Source organism: Sciurus carolinensis, chromosome 11 (assembly GCF_902686445.1).
Source record: "Sciurus carolinensis chromosome 11, mSciCar1.2, whole genome shotgun sequence".
Classification (NCBI taxonomy): Eukaryota; Metazoa; Chordata; class Mammalia; order Rodentia; family Sciuridae; genus Sciurus; species Sciurus carolinensis.
Window position 1 is genome coordinate 23737899 of NC_062223.1, and position 18084 is coordinate 23755982.

The 18084-nt window shown below is 34.0% G+C and overlaps 2 pseudogenes; both read right to left on the reverse strand.

The window, feature by feature from the left end:
• Nucleotides 1-6734: 6734 nt before the first annotated feature.
• LOC124959209 (olfactory receptor 5D18-like) lies at nucleotides 6735-7692 on the reverse strand (annotated as a pseudogene).
• Nucleotides 7693-15852: 8160 nt separating this feature from the next.
• Nucleotides 15853-16702, reverse strand: LOC124959211 (olfactory receptor 5D13-like; annotated as a pseudogene).
• Between the last annotated feature and the right edge of the window lie 1382 nt (nucleotides 16703-18084).

The window sequence follows — 18084 nt, forward strand, 5'->3', positions numbered from 1 at the left end:
CCTGAGCAGTGAAAGAGCAGAGAGACTGGTGTCAAGAAAGGAAAGCAGAGGAGCATGTCTCAGGACATCGCAGAGCCGAGGTGGCTAAGCACACCTGCCAGTGGGGATCCTCGCATTGGATTTCGCCAGATATTCCTTGTTTTTAATCCAGTCAGGGAAGAGGGCAGATAAGCATTCCTGCAGCTTCATTGGTACTGAGCAGTTCTCTAAGGATATTTTAGTTTTACTATTCCTAGAAACATCCTGTAATCAAAGTTGCTTAGAATCTCCTTTGGTCATCAGAAACTGATCCCTGTTCTCTAATAACATTGACACACGTTTCTAAGTGCTGTTGTTACACTTTGACCATCTGAAAAAGCTCTAGTATCTAAACAATTGCTGAGGAAAAATGTTAGGCAGTCTTTTAATTTTCAGAAAATTATCATCTTGTTTATGATGGTGTAGTACTTCATTTCACTCCATATGTCTATTTGTCTGTCTTTCTGCCAGTCTCTCACTCTCTCCCTCTCTATGTAAAATATATACATTTTATTATATATCATATATTTATTGAATATATATTTATTATATATTTTTAAAATGAAAATACCTTATTTCCCAGAAATTCAGACCAATAAAGTGTGCATTAACAAAAACCATAGAAATTATATAATCTCTTATATACAGAGAAATTGTATACATAAACTACATATAAAACATTGTATAGGTGAAGCACGGGGTTCAATCTGCAGTACCATATAAAAATAAATAAAAGTACTGTGTTCATCTACAATTAAAAATAGTTTTTAAAAATTCCAATTAACAAAAAGCAACTTTTGATGTTGGATATGAAATACTATGATATAAACACATGTAATAAGGATTGAAGACTATACCAGAGTTTGGGTTCACAAGCAGAAATAATTCTAACATTTTTACACTGGAAGTTGGAGCAATATTTAGTCTGAACTTTAAAAAGCAAATTCCATGGGCTTTTCTCGGTTATACAAAATCTTGACGTTCTAGATATTTTATCATGGCTAATTCACCCTACAAACAGTGTACCCATATGAAGGGCATGGAGTCATTGGATTGGTTCATTTTCAAATTCCTGTATTGTTCATATGGTTGAACAAATAGTTCTTTTCAAATACAGAAATGATTTGCTTTGTTTGGGGAATCCTTGCAGATTTGGAAGGCTGAGATATAAATCGCTATTTCTATCAGAAATCCCAGAAATGTAGACCAATCTATGAGATCAACACATGATGTAGAACTTGAGTTCCATTTTTATGGGTGTGATATAATTAAGCAAGTCAAGCAGTTGAAATCTGTGGAACAAGATCAGGAACCACTCCAAGGTAGGTGGAAACACAATGATCCTTCTGTGTTAACATCGTCAATAATATTTTCCCTTTGTTTCTTAAAGTTCACATCTGCAGAGTTTGATTTGGGCTTCGTTCTGTCCATCGGGATGTTTTAGAAAAGGCCCACCCCTGCACATGGTAAGTCCCCACGTATCTAATTCCAAGAGTGAGTATTTATTGCTCTCACCTTTTCCTGGCTAAGGGTGCCTGGATTACTCAGGGGCTCCTCACAAGTCCATGTCTCCAAACTCTTCCACACTAACTGTCTGGATTTCCTTTAAACTCTTAATATTGTACTGTGCTTTGACCTTTTGGAATAACAAAGCAACTCTCAAAACTAAAGATATTCTTCCTCAATAAAGCACACTTGAAATCAACTGCGAGTACTAGATAATGTAATAAGATAGCCCTAAGCCTGTTTCTTCAATTGTCTGTTAAGGGACAAATCCAGCACATATGCACCACTTTCATAAGATTTTAGAGCTGAACATTTATACCCACTGTGTATAAAGCACTGTCTGAATCTCCAAATCTACCTGAACTATGTCCCCTTTCTTTCTTCAAGTTTGCTTCCTTTTAGTTGGTTATATAATGCTGGCATCCTTCTGACAGATTACCAGTATTTGGTAATGATTTTGTTGATTAGTCAAACCTTGTTTAATAGGTCATTTACTGGATCATCTTGAAAATATGTACACCTTTGTAAAAATCTTAAACTTCAGATCAGATCCCCTACTTGGAAATTCTGCCTCAGCAGCCTATGTGTATCTGGCTCTGAGAAGCTGTTCATGTTCTCTGCACCTCTTCTCCTTATCTATACAAACATAGAATCTACAAGCATTAGATTACCAATATTATTATTACTACTACTGTCACTGCCTCATTTACATGATAAGATGATACATATGGGATATCATAAATTAGAAAATGAAGTTAAAGCACCCGAGGTGTATTTTACATTGTAGATTCTGTCCCCAGGACTCAGTTTCTTTTCTATTCTTTGTAAAGTTGTCTTTTTAAATTTACTCATAATTTTTAATGAATGAAGAAAAATTGTATAATATAAAGCCAGATATCATTTCAGAAATCAGTGTACACCAATAGGGAACAAGAAGTAGAAAAATTTTGGCAGAGATGTTGTAAAAGCAGTACTCTTTTCTGATTTCATTCTGAGTGCTCCTTTGGTCTTATTTACAAATTTAATCCAGGATCTCCAACCTTCAAAACTAGTTTCTTATTCAGTTAATAAAAATAATGTTACAAAGAACAGAAAAAAATAAACTAAGTTCTGGGGACATTCCCTAAATGTGGAATAGACCTGGATGTTTTCACATCATTTTCTAATTTGAGATGCCCCATATACATTATGATATCATATAAATGTATTCATGGCAATAATATTAATAATAATTTAATGCCTGTGGGACTATTTTATTTGCATATTTAAGTAGAAGAGTTCAGAGAGAACTAATAACTTCCAGAGTCACATATGAAAAGGCAACTGAGTCAGAATTTCCACCTAGGTTGACTTAGTACAAAGCCTAACCATTATCTTCTCTTTTATTCCCCCCTTCCTGTCTTTCTCTGGTTCCCTTCAGCTCCCTTTTCATCTTGGTTTCAGGCTAAGAAAAACAACTTAGAGCCAAATGAAAGACCTCAAAATGTGCTCTCAAGGTAATGCCTAGCTCACATATAATCACCTAGATAACAAGGGATCCTCAGAGGACCTGTCTACTCCCACCCTGTATGATTAAATTTCAATTTTACATTACTGTGGTGCTCAAACCCTTATACATTTACAAAAAATCTTTTAACAAAACACCTGTAATCTAAGAACTTCTGTGTGATGACCTGTAATCTCTACAGTAGCTTCACACCCATAGGCTAACTGCAGTTCCTTCTTTTTACCCAGCATTTTTGATCCCTCATGCATGTACTTTTTTTATGATTCAATACCTTCATCAAAATATCTCTTCCAAATAGGACAACAAGTTTTCCCTTAAATCCTAAGAACCATCACCTCCTAATGTCTGATTCCAGGGTGCACGATTCCAGAAAACTTCCATGATAAATAGGAATTTCATAATTAAACTGTTCAGATTTGCTTCCACCTATATGGCTTCAAAGTAAAAAATTATATACAAAGCACAATATTTTTCTCTTCAGTGTTATAATCTCTTTAAAATATCCCTCTTAAACATTTTTAAAAATTGAGAATGGGTAATTAGCATTATATTAATATCTGTCAGAGTTATTAAACATTATTAAAGAACACAAAGTTTAAGACAAGATCACGCCTAAGTCTTAAAGATGTAGGAAAGAGAGTTCAATACTTTGTATTATTATTCTCAGTTGAGGGAGATAGATACAACTGTCATTAGGCTAAAAACATGTTCCACTGACCAAAAAAAATTTATACTGTTCATTTATAGAATTTACCCCATGAAAATCATAATATAACACATAGACTAAATAATTCAATAGAATGCAGACTTATTTATTGAAGTCTTCTTTTATTTAACAAATTACTTAAAATTATTTCTCAAAAAAGTAGCTATTTTACAAATTGTTCTAGTTTGTAATTAGGCAATGAGAATTTAATTCAAAATATATACCATGGAAGGTACCAAGAATATAAAAAGTCTCTTATTATAAACAAACCTGGACATCATAGAGTCTCTATGTGGGTGAGTCAGACTCAGAAGTCAAATTCAGGCCTCATGTTAAGTATTTTAAGAGGAACTGCCTGGCCTTGGGGAATCATACCCTAGGGAATCTTAACCAGGTGTTTGCCATGAGTATAAACAAGGCAATTTGGAGAAAATTCCTTATTACTAATTTAAACTACAATTAATTTAAATCACTAAATCAGATGGGAAAATTGAAGATGTTGACCTACTGGTCATTAGAAAAATACAACCAACCCATATTACTAAATCCATATTTTAGAAAATGTGTTATTCTTTATTGAAAATATGAGCCTTTGGAATTCACAAAAAAGAAAATCACATCCTGCTTTAGTACATACAAATTTTTGTTGGGTTTCGGGGCTTGCATTTGTTTTTGTTTCATAAATATCAGTAATATCTGCATATTGATCTAATTTTGCCTCTTTGACATTTTCCCCCAGTGATTTTATAATCTATTCAATCTCACATTGCATATGCATTTTCAATGAGGTTGCTGATAAATGTTTTGAATAAATAATTTTTTTGTTTTGGCAAAAAAATTTAACAGTCACTTTAAAATGATATATCATTAAACATTTATGTTAATGTTAGCTATTTGGGGAACTCTACCAAATAAATGTTAATGAATGGGACAGAATATGTAGACAACGGTTATCTTGAATTCTGCAGAGAATATCTTCTTGATTTCAAAGAAATTCATGGTATTAAATAATATTTAAAACAGTAGAAAAAACATATTTGTCTAAGTCAGAATTCAAACTTGCTCTTTATCAAAGGGTATTAGTAATGAGAAAAGTAAACCTCAATGTGAAAATATTTCACAGTACACAGCTGAGAAAGGAGTAATTTTCACAATGTACATGAAGTTTTTCAGATAAATAAATCACAAATAATTCAAAATGTTGGCAAAGCATCCTGCATAGGTATTCAGAAGAAATAAAGCAATAAGCACATTAGATTTGCCTTATCTCAATAAGCATAAATATTCAAATTAAAGTCACAGTGAAATATCTACAACAAATTGATAAAAATAATGACTAATAATACTGAGTGCTGATGAGGAAGAAGATGACAACTCTTTAACTTTCAAACATCACTATTTAAACTGTTAATTGATAGGATCAATTTAAAATATTGAAATCTAAATACATGTGCAATTTCTTTACAATGAGCATATTTATGTGCAGCACAACAGAATATATTTTCTAATGTGGAGCATGCCAAATGTCCTTCATTCTATATGGAGTAACAAAAATATGTGGAATATTCACTTGTTGAAATATTAGATAAGAACAAAAAATTTAAAATAATAAGTTCATACAACAAAATGAATGATTTGTAAAGTTATATTGATAATTTATAAAAGTAGGATACATGGATTACACACTACATGACTTCCCATAATGTTTGAAAATTTAAAATATTAATTTGAATTTTTAAAAGATAGTTAATACCAATAGAAAAAAATAGTTCATCTTTATGATAAAAGTAATATTTTTGCTGTTGCTGGGAGTCAGGAGAAATGGCAAGTGATTAGCTTTACTTTGCTGGTAATATTCCATCTCTTCACTAACTTGAGGGCTCGATGGGCATTTAAACATTATTTTATAATAGATTTTTAAATTTTACTGACAATATCTGAGAGTCAATTACTACATTTTTTCAAAAAGAGAACTTTTCACTATAAATGAAAAGTTCACTAGAAAAAAATAAGATAATTCTAAGGAGCAGAGGAAATAAATAGACATTATATTTTCAAGGAACATAATAGTTAATTTCTCATTAATAACTTTTTGTAAATAAAATAACCATATTAATGTTGCATTATTAATGTCCAAATTGATTAGAATGATGAATAAGAGAGAATGGAAATGAGTAAATTGATCTATTTTGGAGACATAGAAATGTAATTTACAGATGTTCAAGGAAGAAAAGGGAACATAATTAACATTGACTCCTTTGTTTAAGCAACTGAGTGAATATATAAGGCAATTTACTGTTAAAGACATACTTAAGATATGAGTTTATTATGAGAATGTATGATCAAAGATACAGTTTCTTACATGGTGTCATTTCCTTAAAATAGAGTACAAGTATTGATAGAATTTTTATTGCTATGGGCATTAACTCAGTACATTTTATTGAACTCTAATATATTGCATTGATTCTTAGAAAATGGGTGATACATATAAACAGTAGTTCATATTTTCAAGACCTACTTGCTAAAGTCAGTCAATATTTCTCATAAATAACCAAAGGTACTTATTGCACTTAAAGCATTAAAGTCAAACCAAAAGTTACGCTTCACAGAACTTTCTGAGTCATCACAGTGGGTTCCGAAGAGTTCGGTATGAAACTGATACAGGCAGCTTTCATTTTTGTTTTCACCACTTACATATGAAAGACAAGGTAAAGACTGACTATAGCACAAGAAGTGAATTCTAAATACGGATTTCTAGCTCCTCATTCTGAATTCTGTAGTGTCCAGTGGGGAAGTTTAGAACCATATAATCTTCTGAAATTCTTCAGAAGAAATATACACAAAAGCATGAAACAAGAAAATTAGAAAGCACTCTGAACATTTAGGAAGATTTTAATGGATGAATGTAAACATAACCATATATTCAGTTGAAACTTAAGTACCATGAAACACATTTTTTTTTAATTGTTCATGGTTAAGATATATAAAAACATATATTTATCTGAATTTTATGTGAAGAGAATGCAGTTTGGCATGAATTTGCCTCCTGACTGTCTCTTTCACATCTTTGTTCCTGAGACTATAGATCAGGGGATACAGCATGGGGATCATGACAGTGTAAAGGACAGTTTCCACTTTAACCAGGATCCAGGAGCTTTTGTCATGGGGGCACACAGTAGAGAAGGAGGATGATCCCATGGAAGATGCTGATGGCAGTCAGGTGAGAGGTACAGGTGGAGAAGGCTTTGTGGAGGTCACCCTTGGAAGGCATCCTGATGACAGTGGCAACATTGAAGACATAGGAGGCCATGATGATCAGGAGCCTACATGCTTCATTGAATGTAGAAATGATGAAACATGCCATCTGCTGAAGGAGGGGTCAGAGCAGGACAAAGAGGATGGCAGAGTACTCACAGCCAAAGTGATTTATGATGTTTGATCCACAATAGGACTGTTTTACCAGAGAATAGGTGAGTTTCACTGAGCAGAAGCCACCCCACATGTAAGTTCCAGCTACCAGGAGGGCACAGAGCTTGTGAGACATAGCAACTGTGTAGAGCAGGGGATTTCACACGGCCACAAACTGGTCATAGGCCATCACTGCCAACATGAACATTTCTGTAATCACAAACATACAAATAAAGAAAAACTGTGTCATGCATCCATTGAAGGAGATCGTTCTGTCTTCCACAACCAAGATCTCTAACAGCTTGGGCATAAATACACTGGAGTCGCAAATGTCCAGAAATGAGAGGTGGCTGAGGAAAAAGTACATGGGTTTTTGAAGTTTAGGATTGATCCTTATGATCACAATTATGCCCAGGTTCCCCACCAGAGTGACTGTGCAGATGCTGAGGAACAGCAGGAAGAGGGGTGCCTGGAGGTGTGGGAATTCTGAGAACCCTGATAGGATGAATGTGGACACAGAGCTCTGGTTTCTGACTTCATGTACCATAATTCTTCTTGAAAGAAAAAATATATAAGGAATGAAAATAAAATGGAGTAGCAGAATTTGACATGGTGGACTGGCAGTGAGTTGATGCTCAGTGTAGCCCAATGAGGATGAGAGTGATCAGTTTACTGTGATGAGTCTTCTGCTTCCTGTGGGAATCTTACTTGATAACTTATTGACTAATGATTCAGAGCAAGTAGCTGTATTCCTCAGGACTGTAGTTTTCTTATCTAGAATAAAACAGTGGTCGTGTTCAACACTGTTATGACAGTGGTCGTGTTCAACACTGTTATGTTATAAAAATTCTCTATAAGTGTGTCTGATGCATGGAAGACTTCATATTAAAATATTATTTTATGATAAACAAGGAGACATGTACTAATGTCAGAATATTATGGAGATGACTGTATTACTTATATTATCATACCATGAAAGTCCTTGGGAATAGTAAAAACTTTTAATATGCAAATAAGAAGAAATAATAAACAACTTAACTCAAAGTGGATCAAAGACCTAGGCATTACACCAGAGACTCTGAGCCTACTTGAAGAAAAAGTAGGACCAGCTGTCCACTTTGTCAGCTTAGGAACAAACTTGCTCAATAAGACTCCTAAAGGACAAGAATATAAAATCAAAAATCTATATCTGCTTAGAATCCTGGACTGTTATTTCCCTTTCCACCAATCTTATTTATTTCTCTAAAGTTAGTTTATTTTTAAATTTTTTCTAATTAGTTATACATGACAGTAGAATGCATTTTGACACAGCATACATAAACGGAGTATAACTTCTCATTCTTCTGGTTGTACATGATGTAGAATCACACTGCTCATGTAATCAAATATGTACATAGGGTAATAATGTTCAATTCATTCTACTATCCTTCACTCCCTTCACTTCCCTAATGCAAAGTACTTCTATTTTTCCCTAGGTTCCCCCACTGAGAATTAGCATCCACATACCAGAGAAAATATTCAGCCTTTTTTTTTTTTTGGGAGGGGGGGATTGACTTATTTTGCTTACTGTAATATTCTCCAGCTCCACCATTTACCTGCAGATGCCATGATTTCATTCTTCTTTAAAACTGAGTCATACTCCATTGTGTATGTATACCACAATTTCTTTATCCATTCATCTGTTGAAGGGCACCTAGGTTGGTTCTATAGTTTAGCTATTGTGAATTGATCTGCTACAAACATTGATATGACTGATTTTAAGTCCTTTGGGTATAAACTGAGAAGTGGGATACCTGAGTAAAATGTTGGTTCCATTCCAAGTTTTCTGAGATATCTCCATACTGCTTTCCATAATGGCTGCACCAATTTGCAGTCCCAGGAGCAATGTATGAGTGTAACCTTTCCCCCACATCCTTTGCAACATTTATTGTTACTTGTATTCCTGAAAATTGCCATTCTGACTGGAGTAAGATGAAATCTTAGAGTAGTTTTGATTTGCATTTCTCTAATTGTTAGAGATGTTTCTTGCCACCACTTAATGATATGAATTGAGCTGTTTTGGCTTGAGAAGGAGCTGACTTGTTCAGCTCACCTTCAACTTATGTCTGTCTGTCATTTCCCTGGACCATTTGCCTACTTGTATTTGTTCATAGTAAAAGTTATTATTTCCTTTGAGATAATTTGTTTCTATATTGTCAGAAATGGAATAATAAAAGTTTTTTCAGCCCTCATAATTTTCCTTTTCTTTTAGAGACCATTCCAGTTTTCTACAGTCCATTATGATTTGAGCAATTAATTACTTAAGCAATTTTTGACTTTTCTTACATCCCAACTATATTGTCCACAGTGGGTCAACACTATGATTTTAGTATGCTACCACAGGGAGGCATGGAAGGGTTTAGGAGCACATAAAGATATTCCTTTCCTAGCCACCTCACTATCAATTTGAGGAGGTCTGGAGTGTGTAATAATTTATTTACAAATAAACAGGTATATTAAAATGCACACAACACATTCATTGCTAGAATAACATTGTGTGATGACCCTGTGAAAGTCATGGCGTTCCTTAGAAGTCATTAACTTAGATACCTGCAGGACTGCTGGGATCGCCTCACCAACACTCCTGTTTAGGGCATCACAAAACAAAACACAGCCTTAGAAATACACATGTGAACACCTTCTAGATGTCCATTCATATTCCCTTTTGAATTCCAGTGCCCATGGCCTGTTCCCCCAGTGCTTAGATAATCTTAACGTTGCTCCCTCACCTCTGCCTGGTGCTTTTTGCTTTTGCTGATCTTTTCAGAAGCTCAGGTTGGGGTTCTTGTAAAATCAGGCAGGGCTAATAAAAAATGAGGAAACATCAAGCTGTCCCTCATTCTACACTCCTACTGTTGCCAGCAGGCATTTTGACAGAACATACTTTTCTATCTAATAAAAACTACCATCCCACTAACCCTTGAATACAATCATTGAATTTGTTTTATTTATCTTTAATTTTTTACAGACTGCATTTTGATTCATGGTACACAAATGGGGTACATCATTTCATTTCTATGTTTGTACACGATGTATATTCATACCATTCGTATAATTATACATGTACATAGGGTAATGATGTCTGTCTCATTCCACCATTTTTCGTACCTCCTCCCTCTCAATTCCTTCTACACAATCATTGAATTTTTAACTCCACTTTCTTCCAAAGTGCATGAGTAGAAGTTATGGATTTTGACACAATTTCTTTCATACATCAACAACCAACAATTCTGTCAGTTTTTATGGGGTGTTTAAAATTGCATTCTATGAAAATATTTATTTCTTCTAATCTACTGAATTGACTTCATTTCTCCACTCATGATTTCAACTGGATCTTGTTTAGTGACATATTTCCTACTTGGCTCTTCCAAGAAAACTTCTCTAGTTATCCAAATATTACTTTGCACATATATTATCAGAATATTTATGAAAAGCATAGCAGTTTTACTATTTTAAATGTGCATTCATGTGTGCTCTCTATTTTACTAAACTCAAAAAATGTAATGAGAAAAACAATTACCTTTAACACTTCATTTAAATCCTCTAGTATGACCTAGCAATTGAGAACAAAGTTTCAAACTCAGTAAAATTATCCTAGGAATCATGAAAATAGAGGTTAGCACCTTGAATATGCACCATTCACTGACCTAAGTGGATATTACTCTCCCTGACTCTCATAGGTTTTTGTTGTTGATTTTGTTGTTTTTCCTCTCAGAGCAATCTCTGGATTTCAACACACATCATAGAAAAAAGAAAAGATGCCCAAGATTAAAACTCCCACTAAAAGACAGATTCTCCTGATACACAGTTTAAATTGCTGGTTTCCTTGCTATTATGAACAAGCTGCATGCACATTCTCCCTCATGAATAAAATATTCTTATACATTTTCACATCCCTTTAAAGATGGTGACTATTTCAGAAAACAATTCAATAAGGGAGGGAATTAACACAATTTTTCAAGTGTTACAAGTTCTTGGTGGGAGCACAGTGGTGCTCCGAAGAAGTGACAGATCTCGATCATATATTTTATGACCATGTAGTTTGTTCATATCTAGCTGCCTAACTCAGGACCCTGGAGAATCCTGACTGTTGGGAAAATCTAAAAACACAATTAGAAAATATATGTTGTCTGTTACTTGGAATATAATTTCTTCTAAATCAGTACTACGTTGATTGACCTGTCTTAAAAATATCTGACTACTATATGGAGGTTACACAAAATCACAAAAACATTAATGTAAAAGCATTGCAATAACTCTAATGTAATTATATACTACAAGCATTTTTAGTCCTCTCTGAATTTGTTTGCATGTGTGTAGATGTATTTAAGCAGACATCTACTCCACATTGTACTATATGTTCTTTTATATTCAAGTACATTATGGGCTTAGTATTGTATCCTAAATTGAGGAAGACATTAGAAGATGGGAATACCTCCCATATTCTTGGATAGGCAGAACTAATATTGTCAAAATGGCCATTCTACCAAAAGCACTTTACATAGTCCATGAAATTTCCATCAAAATTCATGATGTTCTTTACTGAAGTGGAAAAAGCACTCATGAAATTCATCTATAAAAAGAAGAGGCCCAGAATAGCCAAAGCAATCCTTAGCAAAAATAAATAAACAAAATGAAACAGCAGGTATCTCAATACCAGACCTAATATAATATAGAGCTATAATAATAAAAACAGCAGCATTGTATTGGCACCAAAACAGAGAAGAAGACCAAGGGAACAGAATAGAAGACACAAAGACAAAATCACAAAAATACAGCTAACTCATAATAGACAAAGTAGCCAACAACATACTTTGGAGAAAAGATAGCCTATTCAACAAATGGTGTAAGAAAAACTGGAAATTCATGTATAGTGGAATGAAATTTTACCCCATCCTTGCCCTACAAAAAAAATCAACTCAGAGTGACTCAAGGATCCAGGTATTAGAACAAAAACTGCACAACTAGAAGAAAAGGTAGGCCCAACACTTCAACATATCAGAACAGGAACGGACTTCCTTAATAGATCCTCAAAGCTCAAAAAGTAAAATAGATAATCAATAAATGGAATGGCATCAAACTAAAATGCTTCTTCGCACCAAGAGAAACACTCAAGAATGTGGACAGAGAGCCTACAGAATGGGAGAAAATCTGTGTTACCTGCACCTCACATACAGCATTAATTTTCATCGTATATAAAGAACTAAAAAAACTTAACACCAAAGGAAAAACAAATAACTTAATCAGAGAATGGGCAACGGAATGAACAGGCACTTCACAGAAGTAGAATTATGAATAGTCAGCAAATATATGAACAGTGTTCGACATCTCTAGGAATTAGAGAAATGAATATTAAAACTACACCAAGATTTTGTCTCACTTCAGGCAGAATGGCAATTATCAAGAATACAAGTAACTATAAATATTGACAAGGATGTGGAGAAAATGGTACACTCGTACATTGCTGGCAGGACAGCAAATTTGTGCAACTACTATGGAAAACAGTGTGTAGATTACTCAAAAAATTTGGAATGTAAATACTCTGTGAACCTGTTATCCCACTTCTTGGTGTATTTCCACAGGACTTAAAGTCAGCATACTATATGATGGGCCACATCAATGTTTATATTAGCTCAAATCACAATAGCTAAATTATGGAACCAAAATAGATATCCTTCAAGAGATGAATGCATAAGGAAAATGTGGCATATATACACAATGGAGTCTTACTCAGCCATAAAGAAGAATAATTTTATGGCATTTACCAGTAAATGGTTAGATCTGGAGACCATCATTCTAAGGCAAGTAAGCCAGTCCCCAAAATCCAAAGGTAGAACATTTTCTCTGATAGTAAGAAGCTAACCCACAATAAGGAAGGGTGAGGAGTGGAATGAGGGGAAGAATAGAAGCGTAGTAGAATAGACAATGGGGAATGGAGGGAAGGGAGGGGGAATAAACAAAGGAAAGACAGTGGAATGAATCTTAAATAGTTTTCCCAAGTACACATATGAAAACAACACAGGGAATTCCACCAGTATGTACATCCATAGGAATGGGACTCTAACTAGAATAAGATATATTCTGTGCTTTTACAAGTATAACAAAATGGATTCTGCCTCCACAAAAAACCAAAAGTAACCAATAAAAACTTGAATTTTTGACTCTAACAAGATAATATTCTCAGTTTCTATTTTGCCAGTCATTGAAGTAGAAACAGTATAGTTTTGAATACTTGCACACATAATGTATAGATGTTAAGATGAGAGAAAAGTATAATAATACTTGTTATTTTTCTCAAATATGACAGTTTACAGACAAAAATGTACAATAATGTTGAAATAAAAGGGAATACAGAAAAAATTGACAGAAATTTTGCAATGCACTTAAATTCAAAATAAAAAATATGCATACTTACATAAGAGCCAGTTAAATGATATATTTAACAAAATACTGTTCATAATATTATCAAATATACCAATTATTCAAGATGAGTCATCACTCTAAACATAATTTTCAAAAATATTTTAAGAGGATTTAATGTAAACCATACAAACTTATACTATATTCATAGATTAGAAGAAATAACCATTGTAATCATATTTATTCCTACAAAATAAATCATATTCTGTTCAATTCCAACAAATTATGAACATCTCACCAACATTATTATTGTCTTTATCTTCAGCATGATTACCATTTTCATTTCTTTTGTACTGTATGATAATAGTTCATTTATTTTTATTCTCTGATTTTGTTAAAGTTTTTTTTTTTATTTTGTTCTCCCATTAATAGGTGAAGGTTAATTTTGCTTATCAATTGATGAGGCCATGGGTTGCCCACATATGGGTTAAACATTATTATATCTGATTTCTGTGAAGATATTTTTAAATGGGATTAACACTTAAATCAGCAACCTGAATAAAGTAGATTTTTAAATAACTTAATTACCAAAATATAAAGCAAACAAACAACAACAAAAAACTACTGTTTCTTCAAGTAATCAGATCTCCTCTGACTTATTGCCTTAGAACAAGGACACTAGAATTTCTGCTTTACAGATTCAAACGTAGACATTGACTTCTCTAGGTGTTGGATCTTCACATTTGCCTTGCATCCATACCCATGGCTCTGCTGGTCTCAGACCTTCCAATAAAGACTGGAGCTTCAGCATCAGTCCTCATGACTTCTTGCTGCTGCAGATCTCGGGACTTGTCAAATTTAATGATGACATGAATGTATATTTTAAATTTAATTCCTCATATAGACAGAATCTGATAGAAGAGATTATGTAGGTATACATGTATACATTATCTGTTCTGTTTACCTGTACAAATTGATGAAATATATTTACTGTGTATAAATATATTTACTGTGAAATATATTTACTGTGATTTCCCCTTATTATGTCAATGTAATAGATCATCAATAATTTTAAATGATATACCAACTAACATTCCTCAAATAAACATGTTTTCTTTTATATATTATTGAAATTTATTTGTGCACTCTATTATTAGTGTTTCTACAAATATATTTATGAGTTATTGGCTATAAAAACAAATGTTACCTCAAACAACCCTCAGTTTTCTTTCTCTTAAATCACATTTGAAATCTTCTTAATTTATTAGCCTTATAATTTTTTTCTGGTGTTTCAACTGCATGATTTCAAGATTAATGGAAACTGCAAGATAAACTTAATATTGCATATTCTATATGCTTAGGGTGCAGAGATGAGGATACACAGACTCTTAACTCAGATGATACTTAATTCATTTCCTAGACAACTGTGCACTATCCATTTACTTTTTTAGTGACTTTCATCACATGATTTTTGGAAGAAGAGGGAACACATGTAATAGTGACTCCTTTGTTTAAGTAACAGAGTGGGTATACATGGCAATTTACTGATGAAACTTCCATAAGACATGAGTTTATAGTGAGAATGCATGATCAAAGGGACAATTTCATAACTATGGTGTCATGTCCAACAAAAGAGGATCCAGTTACTGATATAAATAAATACAAATTTTTGTTCCTATCAGCATTATCTCAGTGCATTTCATTGAACTCTAAATATGTTGTATTGATACTGATAAAAAGTGTGATGCATATAAATAGTAGCTTATATTTACCTACTTGCTAGGGTCAATCAATAGTTCTCATAATATCACCAAAGGCTCTCATTGTGCTTAATCTATTAAGGAGAAACAAACAAAAAATTATGCTTTACAGAACTTTCTGAGTCAACACAGCGAGTTCTGAAGACTTGAGTATGAATCTGGTGCAGGCAGCTTTCATTTGTGTTTTCAGAGCTTAAATATTAAGGACAAGCTAAATTTGGTTTGTAACACAAGGAATGATTCTAAACGTGGAATTCTAGCTCCTCATTCTGACATCAGTAGTGTTTGTTGGGGAAGATTAGAAGGTTATTACCTTCTGAAAATCTTCAGAAGAAATATACAAAAGCAGCATAATTGCAATGAAACAAATTCAGAAAGTGCTCTATATATTTAAGAACATTTCATATTCAATAATGAATTGATGTAAACATAATCAAATAATGAGGTGAAATACATACCATCAAGAACATTTTTTAAATTGTGCATGATTAAGACATACAAAAACATTTATACAAATTTTATGTGGAGGGAATGCAGTTTGGCATGGATTAGCCTCCTGACTGTCTGAGTGCACCTTCCACTTTCATCAGGAGTCAGGAGCTTTTGTAATGGGACACACAGTAGAGAAGCAGGATAATTCCATGGAAGAGCTGATGGCAGTCAGGTGAGAGGTACAGGTGGAGAAAGCTTTGCAGAGACCATCCTTGGAAGGCATCCTGATGACAATGACAACAATGAAGACATAGGAGGCAAGGGTGATCAGGAGGCTACGTGCCTCACTAAATATAGAAATGACTAAACACACCATCTGGCTGAAGGAAGGGTCAGAGGAGGAGACAGAGAGGATGGCAGAGTACTCACAGAAAAAATGATTTATGATGTTAGATCCACAATAGGACAGTCCTACCAGAGAATAGGTGAGTGTCATGGAGCAGAAACCACCCCATTTGTAAGTTCCAGCCACCAGTACGACACAGAACTTGTGAGAACATGTGTAGACCAGGGGTTACACATGGCCACAAACCAGTCATCATTGGTCATCACTGCCAACATGAACATTTCTGTAATCACACATGCACAGCCGAAGAAAAACTGTGTCATGCATCCACTGAAGGAGATAGTTCTGTCTTCCACAACCAAGATCTCTAACAGCTTGGGTGTAAATATGCTGGAGTAGCAAATGTCCAGAAATGAGAGGTGGCTGAGGAAAAAGTACATGGTTGTTTGCAGCTTGGAATTGTGCCTTCTCACTAGGATTATGCTCAAGTTCCCCACCAGAGTGGCTGTGTAGATGGTGAGTAACAGCAGGAAGAGAGGTGCCTGGAGGTGTGGGATTTCTGAGAATCACACCAGGATGAATGTGGACACGGAGCTCTGGTTTCTGACTTCATGTACCATGATTCTTCTTTAAAGAAAAAATATCAGGAAATGAAATGGAGCATCAGGACATGACACGGTGGAGTGGCAGAGAATTAGGTGACATTCAGTGTGGTCCAGTGATGGTGAGAGAGTCACTTTGCAATTGTCAGTCTTTGCTTCCCTTTGAACTCAGACTTGACCACTTACTGATTATTGATTCAGAGCAAGTAGCTGCATTCTTCAGGACTGTACTTTTCTTATCTGGAATAAAAAAAGGGGCAGTGATCAGCATTGTTTTATGTTTTCTGCTGGTCACACATATTGGTGAAAATGTCTTGTTTTTATATTCAGAAACTTAGATTGCTTTTATTAAGCAAAACTACACTGGTCAAAAATTTTGTATTTTCATCTCCTGCTCAAAAAAGGAAGTCTAGTGAAACCATAATCTCAATGAAGATTCTCAAAGTTGACTTGGATAGAGAATTCCTGCATGCATAGTGCATACTAAATGCCCATCCTGAGTGTCCATACACCAAGACCTGAGCTTGATGGAGCACCATTTAAAAACTGAGAATTCTGTTTCTACAAACTCAATTCGAGCTCCAAAACTGACATTCCTCCACCCTTTTTAACAATAAAGCCATTAAAGTCACATTTAAAAGACTGTTCTTCAAAATTGTCTTGAAAAGAAAGTGAAGCACTAGTCATCCTTCTCAATTCTACATTTTAACATGTATCTTATCATGTCCTTTATTAGTACTGACTTTTATAATTTTTTATTTAATAACATAGATTTCTCATTTAGGGGATCAAAATAAATAAGGTAGATTCTTTTTATAAGTTCTTTCAAATATTTCAAAATACTTTATGAAATCTTATTTTTCCTGGATAAACAACTTTATTTGATATCCATTCAATATTTACTTTCTCATACTGTTAGAACATATCTCAGAGTTTCTGATCAATATTTCTATAACATTAACATTCTTTATCCAACATTAAGTACAAACACTAGATTCACTATCCCCCAAAAATTTATCAAAGCCAAGAAGGAAGAAAGTGAGGAAACTATTATTTCCATATCTGTAAAAAGACATACTTCATATTTAGGTATTTGAAGTGAGTTAGGTTAATTTCTTGCCAATGCAAATTTTGTCAATGGGTTACTGGTAAAACACAGATCCCATGTTAATACCCTTAGATCTTGAAATACTAGCCCTAGGCATTTATATTCTGACTCCCTTTGGTTTTCAAATTCACATTCCTTTTTGAAATCCAGTGCCTGTGGTCTCTTACCCCAGTGCTTAGATAATCCTTCACATTGCTCCCACAAGGCTGCCTGGTGCTTTTTACTTATGCTGATTCTTTCAGAAGCTCAGTTTTAGGCTCTTGTAAAATCAGACCGGTTAATGAAAAATGAG